General features: G+C 33.5%; 1 long non-coding RNA gene across 4 annotated transcripts in view; it reads right to left on the bottom strand.

Annotated features, from left to right (window-relative positions):
* The window catches only part of LOC110351284 (uncharacterized), a 102450-nt gene that overhangs the window by 8130 nt on the left and 78307 nt on the right, over positions 1-16013 (bottom strand). For 3 of the 4 annotated variants that reach the window (XR_005263956.2, XR_002398497.4, XR_011807095.1), the window contains exons 3-4: positions 6788-6913; positions 1860-1967 (exon numbers count right to left, since the gene is read on the bottom strand). This is a non-coding gene — a long non-coding RNA (uncharacterized lncRNA). The remainder of the gene's footprint in view (positions 1-1859; positions 1968-6787; positions 6914-16013) is intronic. The other variant, XR_011807096.1, reaches the window with a different exon arrangement.

Genomic DNA, 16013 nt, shown 5'->3' with positions numbered 1-16013 from the left:
AAAAAAGAATCACATGAAAAAAGATCTCACTGTCATTAAATCTAATGTGAATAATAATTTCCTTCCGGGCATTGACATTCTCAATAGGTCCATTGTTGTTTCTTAAGGTGACCTGAAGGTATTTGTCATGGCTTTTTCTATGGGACTTAAAACAATAACTTCAGAGACAGAGAATAAAAAAACTAATTGATTGAATGAGAGGCCCAGTCAAGAAAGCTGTCTTACTTGAAAAAATGTGAGGTTTCTTCTTAGTTTGAAGAAAACCAAAATTACACCTTCATGTAACAAATATATTTCAAAATAGAAAGCCAAAATCTACATAATTCATCAGAAGAAAAAAAAAATAAAAATCTGCCATGTTTATTTCACTATTGATATAGAGTATAAATTAAGGCCTCAGAAGAAGAGGGAAAGTGCATCTTTCAATTCGGCAGCTTTGGCATCAGAAGAAAGTGCTATATTGTTCTTCACACAAACCGTCCCCATTAGAACTCAAGATGTTCTTTTCCTTTTAATCCTCATTTGTACCCCTTAGCCATTTGTTTAGAATTAAATTAACTGCAATTTGGAAAATGTGGATGAAAGGTAGTGCATTGAGTAGATATCACATGTTTCCTGAATAGTGCCTGTTCTGCCTCTTTCACAGCCATTCATTGTGCCTGAAAGGGTGTAGTGTGTGAATTGTTGGACTGTCACTCTGCAGTGAAGTCTACTAGGCAGTATTACCATGGAAACAGCAGGAAAAAGACAATTAACAAAATGGTTCTGATTTTCCTTATTTCTTGGGGGAAGGGGTGTTCATTAGTGATTTTTTTGTTTTCTTTTGTTATTTTCCAAGAAGAAACACCATGGAAGGGGAGGAATCTTCTTGTGAAATTAGGTATTGTCACCACTGCAGGCCTAGTAATACAACAGAAATATGTGTTTGTATAATAAAATGTGAGTTTTTAAGTGTTATCTAGTCTTATTCCTTTCTTTCCCATCACAGAAAAGAAGTCTCAAAATATTCCTAGGTGAGTGACTGTTAATGAGCAGAGCCTGTGAGTTTAACCCTCACACATTCATTGGACTTTTAATTAGTCCCTCTCAGAATCACTCCTAAGGCAGAAACACAATATGGGCCTGAGATGGATTTAAACCAAAAGGGGGCTCCCTTTAGATTTTTAGCATTAAAATCAAATAAGTTGGAGGGAAGTGCTATGGGCTGCTGCAAAAGGAATTTTTTTTGTGCCTGAAGAACATTCCAATGCTAGTGATAATTTTAAGACAGCCAGGTTTGTACTCTGTGTCCAGAGGCATACCAAACAAAGGGGAGAATTTCAGCCTGTAAAGCATACCTCCACCTTTCAAAATTGTTATTTCTGTTATAAAAGTCATGCTAATCTTCATATATTACAATGAAGAAAAAAAAAAAAAGAAAAAAAAATGCATGTTGTACACTAATATTTCATGTCAAGCACTCCCAAAAGACTGAACTCCAGGCTACATTCATGTCACATGGATCTAGAAACTTGGAAACAAACAGATTCTTCCCCAGCTTTGTACAGATGCAATCAAGATCAGTGTCAACCTCATTTTAATTTATTGATCTTTTCTGTGGTTGAAGCAACACACACAAACTGATGGTGAGTATGGGGATTATGGGGATTAGACAAGCAGTTTATGTTCCTCTAGGTGAATGACAAAACAATAAACATACTACTGATAGGTTTCACCACTGAAACACACCAAAAAAGAAAAGACACACAGAAGTGTACGGTGTTTGCCAACCCCCACCTCCCACCTCTGTTGAATATATACTGAAATTTATCAAGGCTGCTGTTGGAATAGAGCTCATGACTTTGGGAGCCAGGACTCACCTGTATTTCTAGACTCCAGCGAAGCGTTCTTAATAACTATTAATAATTGCTTTCTTTTGTTCTGTTTTCTTGAAGGAGGACATTGTTATGAAGTCATACATTTGCTCTCTGAATGCAAACAGAAAAAAAAAAAAAAAAAAAAAAAAAAAAAAAAAAACAGATTTATCTACTGTTTAGCACACTGCTATACCTCTCTTTTTTCCTTTGTGCCAGATATGGCATTCATTTTCAGATCCTAGTTTCTCTCCACATTTCACTCTATTGTGCTTTTACTGTTAGATATTAGCTTAAATAGAAGTGATGATTCTTAAAAGAGTGATGGTTACTGGTGTGTTACTTAAGGACCTACAAAAAATTATTTACAGGTCTGTGTTGTATTTGAAGAAAGGTGAACAAAGTAAAAATAAAATGACAGAATACATTCTAAGCATAGCAGAGAGTTTTGGGATGAGTTCAAAGAGGAAAGGGAAAGAACAAGTGGAAAACATGAGATGGAAAGTCCTGAACACTGCATGTCTCTCCTAGGTAAACACAATAGCCCTCTGAAACTAATCACTAGAAATGTGCAGGGCAAGTCTAAAAGAACACATGTTGAAATCATACCCTGACTGAAAGTATGTACTCTAGAAGTATTTAAGTAGATGGTTAACAGGGGAAAAGGAGAGAAAAAAACAGTTTTCAAACAAAAGTTGAGAAAGTCATTTTGTTGCCTGGTAATGAACACTGAGTGGTCTCAGACTTAGTAAAAATGTGAATAAAATTTCTTTTCTTTTCTTTTCTTTTCTTTTCTTTTCTTTTCTTTTCTTTTCTTTTCTTTTCTTTTCTTTTCTTTTCTTTTCTTTTCTTTTCTTTTCTTTTCTTTTCTTTTCTTTTCTTTTCACCTCTGATAAAGGAATTATCTGTAGTCCCAAAGCTTTGATCAAAAAGCCTTTCAGCAATGTTATTATTAACAGTTTCTGAAACATAGTTTATAATCATCAAGCAATCCTTGCTGTTGGTCTTATTTATTCAGCTTAGATTGCAACATAGATGTCAGCAGAAATCCAAGAAATGCAAAATGCAAACTATTTGAGCAAACTATTTACTTAGAGGTAAACCATCCCAAGACAGTCTTTTTTTTTCCACTTCCCTTCACTGTCATTATGATTTCAACAATGATCCATTCACTCCCACAAACTGTCTTACTTTTATTATTGGTTGAAGTAATTGGTGTTTTCATTGGGCTCAGCATGTTTCTTGCTTTACTTAGTCCTTAGTATTAATACTAATGCCCTCAGAATCCAACACCTGATAGATTTTCCTGGGGTTTAACATCTGCAAGAGTGTAGCATCTTCCTTAAAATTCACACTAACTACAGAAACCAATACAATTAATGAGAAAGGGGTGGAAAAATGTACCAGGTAAAAATATGAAAAGTTTATTGAAAACTTACTTTAGCCCCACTCAAATAAACTTTTTGTTTGATAACTTTGCAAGGTAAATAAGGGTAAAAGTAATTAATGGACTACTGTGGGGCCAGTTACTCCAAAGCATGTGGGTATTTAGTGCCTACTTGGACTGTGGAACCAAATATCCAAAGTATTCACAAAGGTCGGCTTTTAGGTTATGTGTGGAAAATTACATTATTTAAACTGTTATGCAGCTATTTAAACTGTATATGTAGCTATTCTCTTAAGGATAAGCATGAACCTTTATACAGGAAACTGCTTAAGACTTGCAGTCTTAAAACTTGTGAAAACAGTTTCAGATTGTTGGGTATGTCCTATATCTTTTTTAAAGATATTTACCAAAACTCTTGAATCTGTAAAACATGATAAGAACATTCCAGGAACAACTTATGATATCTTGTGATATTCTTGTTATATCTGTGCATTTAATTTCTAGTCAAAGGTGGAAATGAGACTTGTAGTATGGGAAAAACTGAGCTCTCACTTTGCTAAACAGAAGAGTTAACAGAACTGCCATAAGCTTCCAGTACTATTTGATACCTGTCGGGATTAACTGTTGTCTGAATTCTTTCACTCAATCCAATTTGCTATATGCATGAAAGCTCAGGTTTCATGATGTTCTGATTATTGAGTATCCCATTTGAAGATAGAATTCTCACACAAAGTTCATGTGTGTTGAAACTGACAAATAAAAATTGTTATTTGGTATAAACTTTTTTTTTTTTCCTTTTTGCAAAGAGTATAGTACCCATTAAGCAAGGTAAAAAGACATTATTAAGATATTATTAAGACACTATTGTACTCTCTGTATATATTACAATTATTATAAAGACAGTGTGGCATAAATCTTGGTCTGCTTAGTCATCATATGCTTCTGAGAGAAGTCATAATCACTTTCAAAATAATGAAGATTACTGGATGATCCTTTGGTCATTACTGATGAAATGGATGAGAAGTTCCAGTTTGCATTTATTTGCATTTTATTTAATATCAGCAGGTTGGGTCTTTGTGCTTTGTTTTGTTTTGTCTTGGTTGTCCTGTCATTTTACCAAGGCATTACTTATATAGTGGCATTGATGAAAAAGGGACATTAGTTTAACTATCTGCACCTTTGCTTTGACTCTCTTTGACCTAAAAGATTTGAGATTTGTAACATTGGGCATGGTAATAACTTGACTGCCAACTGAGAAAATATTTACATTTTAATCTTTTTTTTTTTTTTTTCAACCTATTGGCATAACAATATTGTCAGCCAGCATTTCACTGTGTCCACATGCATTAATTATTCACGTACAGATATAGTATTTTTGATAAAGTTATTAAGAGCATATGAGTGTATCTAACTGAGATACATTTAAACTGGAGAGCACCACTGATTGTATGAGCTGCTGCAGGGAAAGTTAACTCCATCCCAACCACACCCAGTACAGTTATATGCAGAAAAGGTTCTTGAGTGTTTGGTGTATAACATGCAAAAGCAAAGATGTCAGACATTAAAACCTTAAAAATAAATGTGCATCCTGTGTGGTTTGGATTTCAGCAAGTAGTTAAGGATCAAGATTTGCTATGAGACATTCATCCCAGAAATTACATATGCCAGAAATATCTCTATGTGAGATCAGTATGAGATTTTCCTGAGTGAAGGGAACACTTGCAGTTTCCTGCAAGCTTTGAGCACAAAAACTCTTGCAATAGGTAGACAGATAGATAGATAGCTATATAGTTTATGATTATTTTCCATGTTATTATTCAATTCTCTCTCTTTTTTTTTTTTTTTTTTTTTTTTGTAATCTAGTTTGATAGTGGGGTTTTACACCTATTTCCCTCAGAAGATCAAACTATGCTTCTGTGTCTGAAATTGGTATCCAGATGGTTTGTTCATTGATGAACTGCTAATATATTTCAATTTAATGTGACATAAAAGTCACAATATCAAATATATTTTTTTCATGGAGTTTTACCCTATTAATGCAGTCTAAACACTGTCTTTATTAGATATCAAGGACTCTGTAGAGTGACATGGTACTGTCACTTTGGCACAGGAAATCAAGACTTTGGTCAGAGCTTGTACCTTATTTGATAAGGGAGGACACTCTGGTAGGTTACAAAGACTGAAAAAGCTCAGCTTCATTAGTTTTATTGCTCACCAAAAAATATATATATGACTGTTATTATTATTATTGTTACTCATGCCATCCTTACACTTCTATTTTGCAAAGTTCTATTTTGCAAAAAACTGGATTTTATGCTCAAATAAACATGCTTTCTTATATGTCTCTCATAGAATCAGAAATAAAGGGCTAAATCAAGTAGTATTCTCCATTGCTTCACTGAGCTCAGGTTTTAGATGTTTTCTTATAATGCCCGTCTAGTTAACCTGGGTCTTCTCATTAGGACTGAGGAGCACAGCAAATGGTTGGGTTTTATTTCTCATAAGTCTAAACAGCTTCCTATTAGGTAATAGTACTCTTTATTTCTTTTTTTTTTCATAGGATCTATTTCTTATCATGCCAAATAGTTTAAAGAGTTTATTGAAAGAAATTATACACAACACTTCGGGAATCTAGTGTCTTGAAGATAAGTACTTCCCCTTCAGATGGTGATTTCAAGACTTGCATACTGGATTGTGTTTTAATAGCCTCATGTCATGCTGTCCTCTAGACAACAGCACTAAGGAAGAAATAAGCTATATGAAAAATCTTATTTGCTTTTATCCATCATAATCTCTGAGAACCTCCATGTTAACTTTTTTTTTTACATTATTTTGGTCTTTCAGGTGAACTTTCAAGAGTGTCATCAGTAGCATGTTTCCTGAAAACAATGATTATTATTTATTAATAATAAATGAAAATGAAAAGACAGATATTTTAGAGGAGTGACTTCTTGTTTGTCCAGGAATAGTAAAACATCAAGAATCTTCAGTGTCAAGACCTCTTACACACATGCTACTGGCAAAAGTTGTGTCAGTTTCAATACCACTTTCACCAACACAAGCTTCATGAGACTCTTGAAATAATTATTTCTGCTTTTGATCTCTTATTCTTTCCTTTCTTTTCTTTCTTTTTTTTTTTTCTCCCCAAACTGAATATATATATATAACATATATATATATGTCTGCTTATAAAACACTTTTTTATTGTGAGTGCAGTAGACAATCTACTTCTACTGAGTAGCTAGTGTGATATCTACAACATTATCAATCACTTTCTGATCCATCACCATGAAGTAACATATTACTTCCACTTTGAACATGGTGGAATATATATATGGCTTAGTCATGAATGTGTGGGAAAAGTTCCTACCGAGTATTTAAAATTTAAGTCTGATGTGCACTAAAGGCATTTTTCACCGTACAGACACGGGAAAATGTCACTATGAGTGATATTTTAAACGTTCTTTACAATGCTACAATGATGTAAAGTAGCTGTAATGTGAATGAGGTATTCCCCAAGGGTATGGATGAAACATCAAACACTTACAGAGATCTGGCAGGGATCCAGGAGAGAAGCTGATTGTAGAAGGATTACAAAGGTAGTTTTTATGTGTCAGTAACACGTATGTAGGATTCCATGCCAGCAGAAGTCCAAAGACTTGCTGTCACAATCCTATCCAGAGAAAGAGAGAGAGAGAGAAAGAGAGAGCTCACTGGCTAATTGGAATTTTCCTAAAAATAGAACAAGTTCATTTATGTGGAGGTGTTGTGTTAACAAAAACTATAACCCATTAAAAGTGATTCCACCATCCTGTAGATTTATTTTTTTTTTCCTCTAAGATTAGTGTCACTCCAAAGAAATATTCCTATGTAATAATATAGTCAATTAAAATAAAGCTGCCTTAACAAGAGCTAAATTCTCCATAATTGTTTGATGTCAGGAAAAACAAACAAGTCCCCAAAGAATAATGAGTAAACATCTGTTCTTTTCCCCTCTTCCCCTCACAGTTCTCCTGGTAACAGAGTGTCTTCATCTGGGGCTACTCAAACAGTGTTGGACGAACTTTATCCCAGGAGTAATTTCACTGGAGTGCATGCGGCTGCATGGGGTGTTAATCTTGTTGTATTATTTATAAACAACATTTAAATGTGCCAGAAACAGTAGTATTAGAAATGATGTCTGTAAAAGTTTTATAAAGCTCTTTTTCAACCTCTATCTGGTTGAACTCAAGATTTAAATAACCAGGATAGAATCCAGTAGAAACCTAAGCCTTATATAACATGACATTTAGTGTCTATCTTCATTCAAAGCTATGTTCATAGGGATGAAACACTCTTGTGAATTTCACAAACTTTGCGAAATTCATTTTTAGACCATTATCAACATGTTAACCTTGAGTTAATATATAACTGAAACCTAATTTAAATATGTTAAGAAAGATTTAATCAAGTAACAGAAGATCTGGACATTACCTAAAATGCAAACAGTAAAGTGCTTCTCTATTTTTAGGGTTCGTTAATAGTTGTTAATTGTTGTTATTCAGACCAACAAATAAATAAATAGATAAATATTTTGCTACTCTGTTGCAACATGAAATCAGAAACAGAATTGTTAAAAGCGGTCTTTCTACTCTATCTGAACTTATACAAGAAAACAGTTTCAGTGGCATGCAGAAGTGTGTCTTTAGCCCGGTTTTATAAAATCTGGCATTGGTGACTCTACAATTCCCTGCAGATATTTTCCACTCTTTAAGCTACAATTCCCTGCAGATATTTTCCACTCTTTAAGCTTGTTTATTATTTGGATATTTTTCTGATACTTACTATGACTGTTTCTTCATAAGCGAGAGAAAAGGGTGTTATTTTCCTTCCTATAAATGATCTTTTTCCCTACTTGAAGATGATTTTCTTCTTTATGCTATTTTTTTGATAAATGTATTTTTTTTCAAAAATAAAATGCATTTTTTTCCATAAATCTCATATTCAGCTTGTGATTTAATATACTTTATATTAAATCTTTATATACACCGTAATGATTTCTACAGACAGGCTGTCAGACTTAAATGTCCACATTCGTTACTTTTTTAGAGTATAATGTCCACCTGTTCTACAAAGTAAACTGCACCTTTATTTTATTGTCTTTAAGGAAGAGAAAAGTGTTGTTTATAAAGTTAATTTTACTTTTCATTTTCCAGGGTTCTTTTAGTCCAGTATAGGATTTTGACTATGGACTGTTACTCTGTTCATGCTTGATTTTTAGGTTATAGAGAAACTTGTGTAATGTCTTCTCTAATGTAAATAACATGCAGTGAATGTATCTTCATTATGGATTGCTTGTTGTGTAATGGAAGACTTTGTAACATATGGTCAAAAGGCTCCACAAAGGAAAAGAGTGAAATGAAAAAGAAGGAGGCAGCAACAAAGCAACAATTTGATTATGGAAGCAATGACAATTTGTAAATGAAAATCTTTGTGTTTTTTCCTTTTTTTTTTTTTTTTTTTTTTTTTTTTTTTTTTTTTTTTCCCCTGAATCCTAATATTCTAATGTCCATGCTAAGTAGATCTGTGAAGACCTGCAGCTAAATCAAAAATTCAGGCAAGCCAAGGACCTGGCTGTTATCCATGAGCAAAATTACTAGCCAAGCTGTTAAGTCTGACTGCCCAATTTCCACCACCAATATATATGTATATATATATATATATGTGTGTGTAAAGATATATACTTACATATAAATTCAGTAATTCAATGTATGTCGGCTCACGACTGAAGGAACAAATGCAGCCAACTCAATATGAGTGATAAAGCACTGTTCAACTTTATTGTCCGGATAGCCTAACTTTTATAGTGAACTTAACAGGGGCGGACAGTGTTTCACACAAGATTATTGGTCAAAAGCACTCAGATGAACAACTACAAGAAACAACCCCACCTGCAAGAAAACAACCCCCTTGTGATTAACAGTCACATAGACCTTGTCCTTGAAGCCAGCTACTGGTAACAATATTTTTCTGAATTCCTCAATTGGACGATGTGGGAACACTGTCATGGGAACTTCTCATAGTTGCCCTGGTAGCTTGGTTTGCTCAGCTACAGCAAGCCATGGGATTTTTACTGTTTCAAGAAATTCCTCAACAAATGTAGCCAAGGCAAAGCTTGTAACTCAACAGGACTCAAGTTAAATTTTAAACCAAGTCTAAGTTCTGTAAATTAAAGTAGGATAATAGGAATTTTAATGTCGGATCCCAAGCACAAGTAAATCAGTTCTTTATTGGAATAAACAGTTCTTACACAGAATAGAATTACACCTTTTACAGAAAAGGAAGTTAGAGAGACAGTGAAGGATGAAAGAGGAGCCTGTTAAAGACCTGATAATTAAAAGGGTCTTTCTCAAATACAAACAGAAGATTATGATTTCAGTTAAAGAAATAGCAATGTTTATATATACACTTATTATAAGCAAATGTCCTTGCATATAAGAAAACAATGCTTATGAAGAAAAATAAGATGAGTTATAAGCAGAAATGTTTCCAAAGCCAAATATTGCTCATGGATTTCCATAAAATAATAGTATTTAGAAGTGTCCCTTTTAAATTATCAGAGTGTAAATCAGAGACTAGAACTAAAATGTAGCCACTCTGTGAAATACAATGGTAGTGGAGGCTGCTTTTCTTTATGTGTGTTGTTCATATCTGCTCTGCAAACATATAGTTCAGTTCAATTAACGTGTGATTGAAAAGTGTTAACGTCTTGTGTTCTGTGTTGCTAAATGGATTTCATCATACTGGGTAATATGTAAATTCCTTGAAGAATCGTTTATGCTACCAGAGAGACTTTTAAGTAATTTTGATGACAAGAATTAAAGTAGGCATTCAACATAGTCATTTTGAGGATTTAATATAGTTATGAACACAGGGGTGTAAATAACTTTTTCAAGGAGCTGAAGCAGTACAGATTTCCTTTTTTTTTTTTTTTTCATGGAACAGTAGACTTTAATTGCAGTTTTTGTCCCTTCTTATTTCTACTAGCCAAAAATAAGATCAATAAATATTAATATATATATATATAAATAATCATAAAAAAACACTCCCTTTGGAAGCACTGAATATCATTTAAAGAAGATTTAAGTCTTTCTGTATGATTCTTCTCTGACTTGTAAAAACATAAAATATCTTTATTTTCATTTGTTCCACAAAGTATATTTCTGATTCACTCTGGTTGTATAAGAGACAAATTCAATTTAAATTGTAAATTAAATTCCTTTGAAAGCTACATATTTTTAATTGTCAGGATGGCAGAGCTAAAGTATTATTGAATGCTAGCATGGTTCAGACAAATCTGGAAATATATGGACACCAAAATTTCCACACCAAAGAAAAATGCACTGCCTTCAAAACAGTTTTATTCTGAGTCAGACTGGAAAAAGAGCTTTCCAAGAAACAGTTTCCAGGAAAAAAAAAAAAAAAATATATATATATATATATATATATATATATAAAGAGAGAGAGAGAGAGAGAGAGATTGACTTTAAAAGTATATATATATAATTTAAAATCTTAGACTGCCATATTTTTTCAGATTTAAAATATTTTTTTAAATACTTTGAAAATGAAAGTTATTTCAAGATGAAAAAGCTGAAAAACATTCTTGATATTAAAATGACAAATATATTTGCTATTTGTTTTCAAAGTGGAAATAAGATCTAAATGAAGTCAAGAAAGTTTGGATAGTTCTCCAACTCTACTCTAATGGATGGATCTTTACAACCATGAGCTGTATGGTTGAGCATGCAAGAGCAATGAACAACTAGTATAAGCAACAGACATAAGTATAAAAACACTGTCAGCTTTTGGAGGTTACTGGTAACCCCTCTATTTTTAAATGTGATGTCTTTCATTGTTCCAATCACTGACCCACCAGTGTCCCATAACTATACTACTAGTGCAGAAGCTTGTACCTTTGTAAACTGAAGATTACGCTTAAGGATTAATCTAAATTGAGGTATCCATCTAACCAGGACTATTTAAAGTTTCTAGCCCTGAGGTTTAAAATAACTTCCCAGGTTCCCCATGGACAATGCAGAGAGTATTGTGCTTTATGATGCTTGTAGTAACAATATATATTTTTTTTCATAAGGTCTGTCTATAAAGATATTTGAACCAATGTATGCTGAACATTTATGCAGGTAAAGTTAACTGAAATTAGTTTTTCTTTAAATATCAGAATAAACCATGTGAAGGAGAATTCTGCGTAAGAGACTGAATCTATGCAAGGGAGGTTTGGTGCAGTGCAGGACAGTGTTTCCAGCCTTGTCACTCATCAGCAGACACACTAGTAGATGATCTTTAGTAATTCTTCTCATGAGACACAGATTTAAACCAAATTTCAGTATAACTAGGGCTAGAACCATTCTATCAGAACAAAAGACAGTTCAAAGAGGGAAGCGAAAAAATAAAATCATGATGTCTTATGATGAGAACATCAATCAGATTGTGATAAAGGAAAGGGATAAAAGATAAATGGAGATTAGGGAAACAGAAAAGACAACATAATGGATCTGTTCCCTCAAGCAGTTCTAGAAAACACTAATCCAGAAAACCCAGGAGATCTAGCCAATCAAAATCAATGAGGTCTATTGAATTCATTGGTCCCACAACAGTCTCTTCTTATCCTCAAACTTTAGAAAGATAGCAGGATAAGACAACTGTCCAACCACATGAAAGAAACCTCTGCTTCAGATTAATTTAAAATTAGGAAATTTCTGTAAATACTTATGTTACCCTGTATCTCTTACCAGACAGATGTATAATGAATAACTTAGCAGGCGATAAGTAGAACAAAGCACAAAATCTATCAAAGTGCAAGGCAGTATTTTGGTTTTAATTGATGTCACTATCTTATTAACGGAGATTGATGCAAACAACCAGTCACAATAAGACTGTAAATTGTATTTACAGCCTAATTTTCAATCTGTCTTATGTGTGCAAGGATAACTATATTGTTTATGGATTGCAACAACCTCCTTAGAAGTAATAAAATCCCATCTGAAATTTTATGGGTATTAGCTTGGTTTCCAAAAACATTTCTTAAAATGACAAGATTTTTATGTCAAATTTCTGAGGATAATACATATATAGAGAGAGAAAGTATACAGAACAGTTCCTGATCTTTTCAATGTATATTGAATTCATCAGGATTGGAAAGTGAGGAATGAAAGAAATCCCACAATTAATCTTCTCATGCTGATCATTCAGATATCTAATTTAAAATTTGGTACAAAATAAATAAGTAAATAAACAAATAAAATAATTAGGAGATGCTTTAAAAAGATTGACTTGAAGTAGTATGTTGAAAACAACAAAAAAAAAAATCTGGCTTCTGCTGCAGCCAGCAGTATGATCAGCTAGTTTTATTTTCCAAGTATTTTAAGACACAAAGTCTGCTAGATAGAATAATCATCCATGCACTGGTTCCCCAAAGACAGAAGTCACAGAAATTCAAGAAAATTTTAGTTTGCGACAGGGCTTGGCTTGATCTTAGTAACCTTAGAGGTTTAGTCATTTATGACTGTAGAAATCATGGAATTTTCCACTACAATAGTGTTCAGATAAACTACTGATTCTCACTGCAGAGAAGTAAATAAAATTTAATTTTGGAGTCTTCTCGTTTCATAATATGAGCTTTTGTACTACTATGAGAACAGATGGAGTATAAGAAAAAATTAAAGTGTTAATTGATTTTGTTTGAATCCCATTACACTTTGTTTGGTGTGAATTGCCAAGTTGTCAAAACATTAAGTTATATAAGGAACGGAGCAGAGAATAAACAAAATGATAATTCTATTGATATCAGAGGTGCATCTTCAGCTAACATACTATCTTCACACTGCTTATCCCATCTCAGATTGTTGAAAGGGAATAATAATAATAAAAAAAAAAAAAGAGCAGTGAAAATTAAAGAAAATTCTGCCCTTAGAAAATTAAAAAGTGCTTTGTTTTCCTTATGAAAATAAATAAACAGATAAATAGATAGAAAGAAAGAAGCAGATCATCTCATGACAAAACAGATGCCTGGAATCTGTATTAGATAATGTTTATTAGCTTCTGGTTTTCTACTTCTTGCCCAGAAGAAATGTTGCGATTTTATGTCTTACCTGTAGCAGCAGATTTACATTGAACTTGGGAATGCTGACCACATAATTCAAGTACAATGAAATAAATTTATAGGTAAGGGTACAAATATATTGACTTTATCCATTTTTAATGAAAATATGAAAAATTATTTTATTTGCCAAAGAAATTGGGATAAATTAATCTGCAGGCTTCTATAAGTGCGTTGTGGTCATCTAGTTAAATAGCTGTGTTTTTCCTGTCTAATAGCATCATAAAATCAACTGTATGTGAATTTTCACCATTAGCAACTATTTACATAGTGGCATTTTCAGAAATTGATATAACAGTTTGTTTATCATCTCTAATCTGTTTTTGGATTATAAGGATGGCAATTACAATTTTAATGGGGGGGGGAAGGGGGACGGAAGGAGGGAAGCTTGGATTAATGTTAATTCCGACAACCTTGTATGATGAAAATAAGTTTCATCACAGGTTTGATTACTCAAGTTGTTGTTAGTAAAAGTTAACCATTTCAGAAAATGCAGAGCCTTCTTAAAGATATATTTTCCTTGTCAATATTTTCCTTAGCTTTTAAAATAAACCATACTGGTTGTAGACAGAGAAGTGTATTAAATTCATCTGATACAGTCACTGTTTTGAGAGGATTTATCACACAGGTGAAGTTGGCTGAGAGTGCTAGAGAACAGACAATTACCAAGAGAATTTCAGCCCTAAATAAAGAAAACATACCCCTTTTATGCTTTGGTTTGGAAATCACAGCAGAGTTGGATTTGAGTATCTCCTGTTTTTGTCAATATTCCCTTTCTCCTGACTTACAACTTAAAATGCATCAAATAGAACAACTTTCAAATTACCAGTTGCTAAATGAAAACTTTCTCTCTTCCTTAGTGCAGTAGAGTCTTTCTCTTTTTCAGACCTGGAAGGTGAAAGAAGGATGGAAGTGAACATAATGAATCCCTTTGTAGCTGATTTTGTAAACTGTTTTTATTTCTGCCAGTTGATTGATTTTTCTCCATCCAGGAAGAAGAGTAAACTAATGAATATCCTTTGGCTTCCTTCTCAACCTCACTCTCATCTCTGAATGCATACGAGAGAGATTCATTCCTACTCTTACTCCAAAAGGCAGGATTGGGAATATATATTTCACCATAACCTTACAGAATCACAGAATCACAGAATTTCTAGGTTGGAAGAGACCTCAAGATCATCGAGTCCAACCTCTGACCTAACGCTAACAGTCCCCACTAAACCAAATCCCTAAGCTCTACATCTAAACGTCTTTTAAAGACTTCCAGGGATGGTGACTCCACCACTTCCCTGGGCAGCCTGTTCCAATGTCTAACAATCCTTTCAGTAAAGAAGTTCTTCCTAACATCTAACCTAAAACTCCCCTGGCGCAACTTTAGCCCATTCCCCCTCGTCCTGTCACCAGGCACGTGGGAGAACAGGCCAACCCCCACCTCACTACAGCCTCCTTTAAGGTACCTGTAGAGAGCAATAAGGTCACCCCTGAGCCTCCTTTTCTCCAGGCTTACACTCAGAACCATTTGTTGTCCTGGTCCTGTGTTAGAGTAAAACAACCAGATAGTGTTGAGGTGCCTCTTCCATAGATGAGTATCCCACTGCACTCTTACCTAAGTAGTCCTTATAATGTAAAGTACTAAAAGGACGTTTTAAGAAAAAGGTCATTGTTAGGACTATGAGCATATTTTATATACACACACAGTGTATGTCTTCACCTGTTCATTTAGACTTTATGTGACCAAGTTTGATTCTGACAGTAACTCAGTTATAGTAAACCTTCTTTTCAAGGTTTATAGGTTAATGAAAGTAAAACATGAAATTGTATTACTCATTTCATGTAAATAATTGTCATATAGCAGATATTCCATTACATGCTTCACAAACTTCTGCTGCATAAAGTTAGATTTAAATGAAATAAGAAGGGAACACAGTTTGGGTCAGCTCAAAAAAAATGACACGCATGCTAAATTACAATTCAAAAAGGTAAGTGGAAAAGTAGGGTTGCTAACAGAAAGTACTCAAGAAAAACTTCTGCATATATCTGACAGAAATGAAGAACCAAACATGATTTAATCCTGTAAGTCAAATTTCCTACCTTTGATATTTTCCCCTTTAAGAAAAGATATTAAGAAAACAAAGAAAACAAAATCCTTTAGTTATTTTGAAGCTGAAAGAGAAGATTATATTGTTTAATAAAATGCCAGCCAGATAAACTGAAAACCCCTTTTCTGAGTTTTGGTTCTCATTCAAAACATAACTAACAAAGAAAACAAAAATGTAAAGTTATGATATCACTTTTGTTTCCCATTTCATGTGGAATACTGAATTGTGTTTATGAAAAAAGGAGGCTAATGAGGCTGAATCATCTATGGTAAAATACACCCCTTATATAAAAAATATGCAAACTTTTTTTTGCTGTCATTCAAATGTTTTTCCTAACTGCTCATTCAGATTTAGAAAATAAGCATGTGATCACTCTACCAACCTAACAAAGTTTCCATAATTGCAAAGCTTGATCCTGTTTCTCTTAAATGAGTGGGAAACAGTATCTGAATTTCAAAGGCAAGAGAGGCACGCCCTTATTACTTGAATTGTAAGCCATTCTCTTCAAAATGAAA

Source organism: Anas platyrhynchos, chromosome 2 (assembly GCF_047663525.1).
Source record: "Anas platyrhynchos isolate ZD024472 breed Pekin duck chromosome 2, IASCAAS_PekinDuck_T2T, whole genome shotgun sequence".
NCBI classification, from domain to species: domain Eukaryota; kingdom Metazoa; phylum Chordata; class Aves; order Anseriformes; family Anatidae; genus Anas; species Anas platyrhynchos.
The sequence above is the reverse complement of the archived record's forward strand: the minus strand, read 5'-3'. Positions and strand labels throughout refer to the sequence as shown.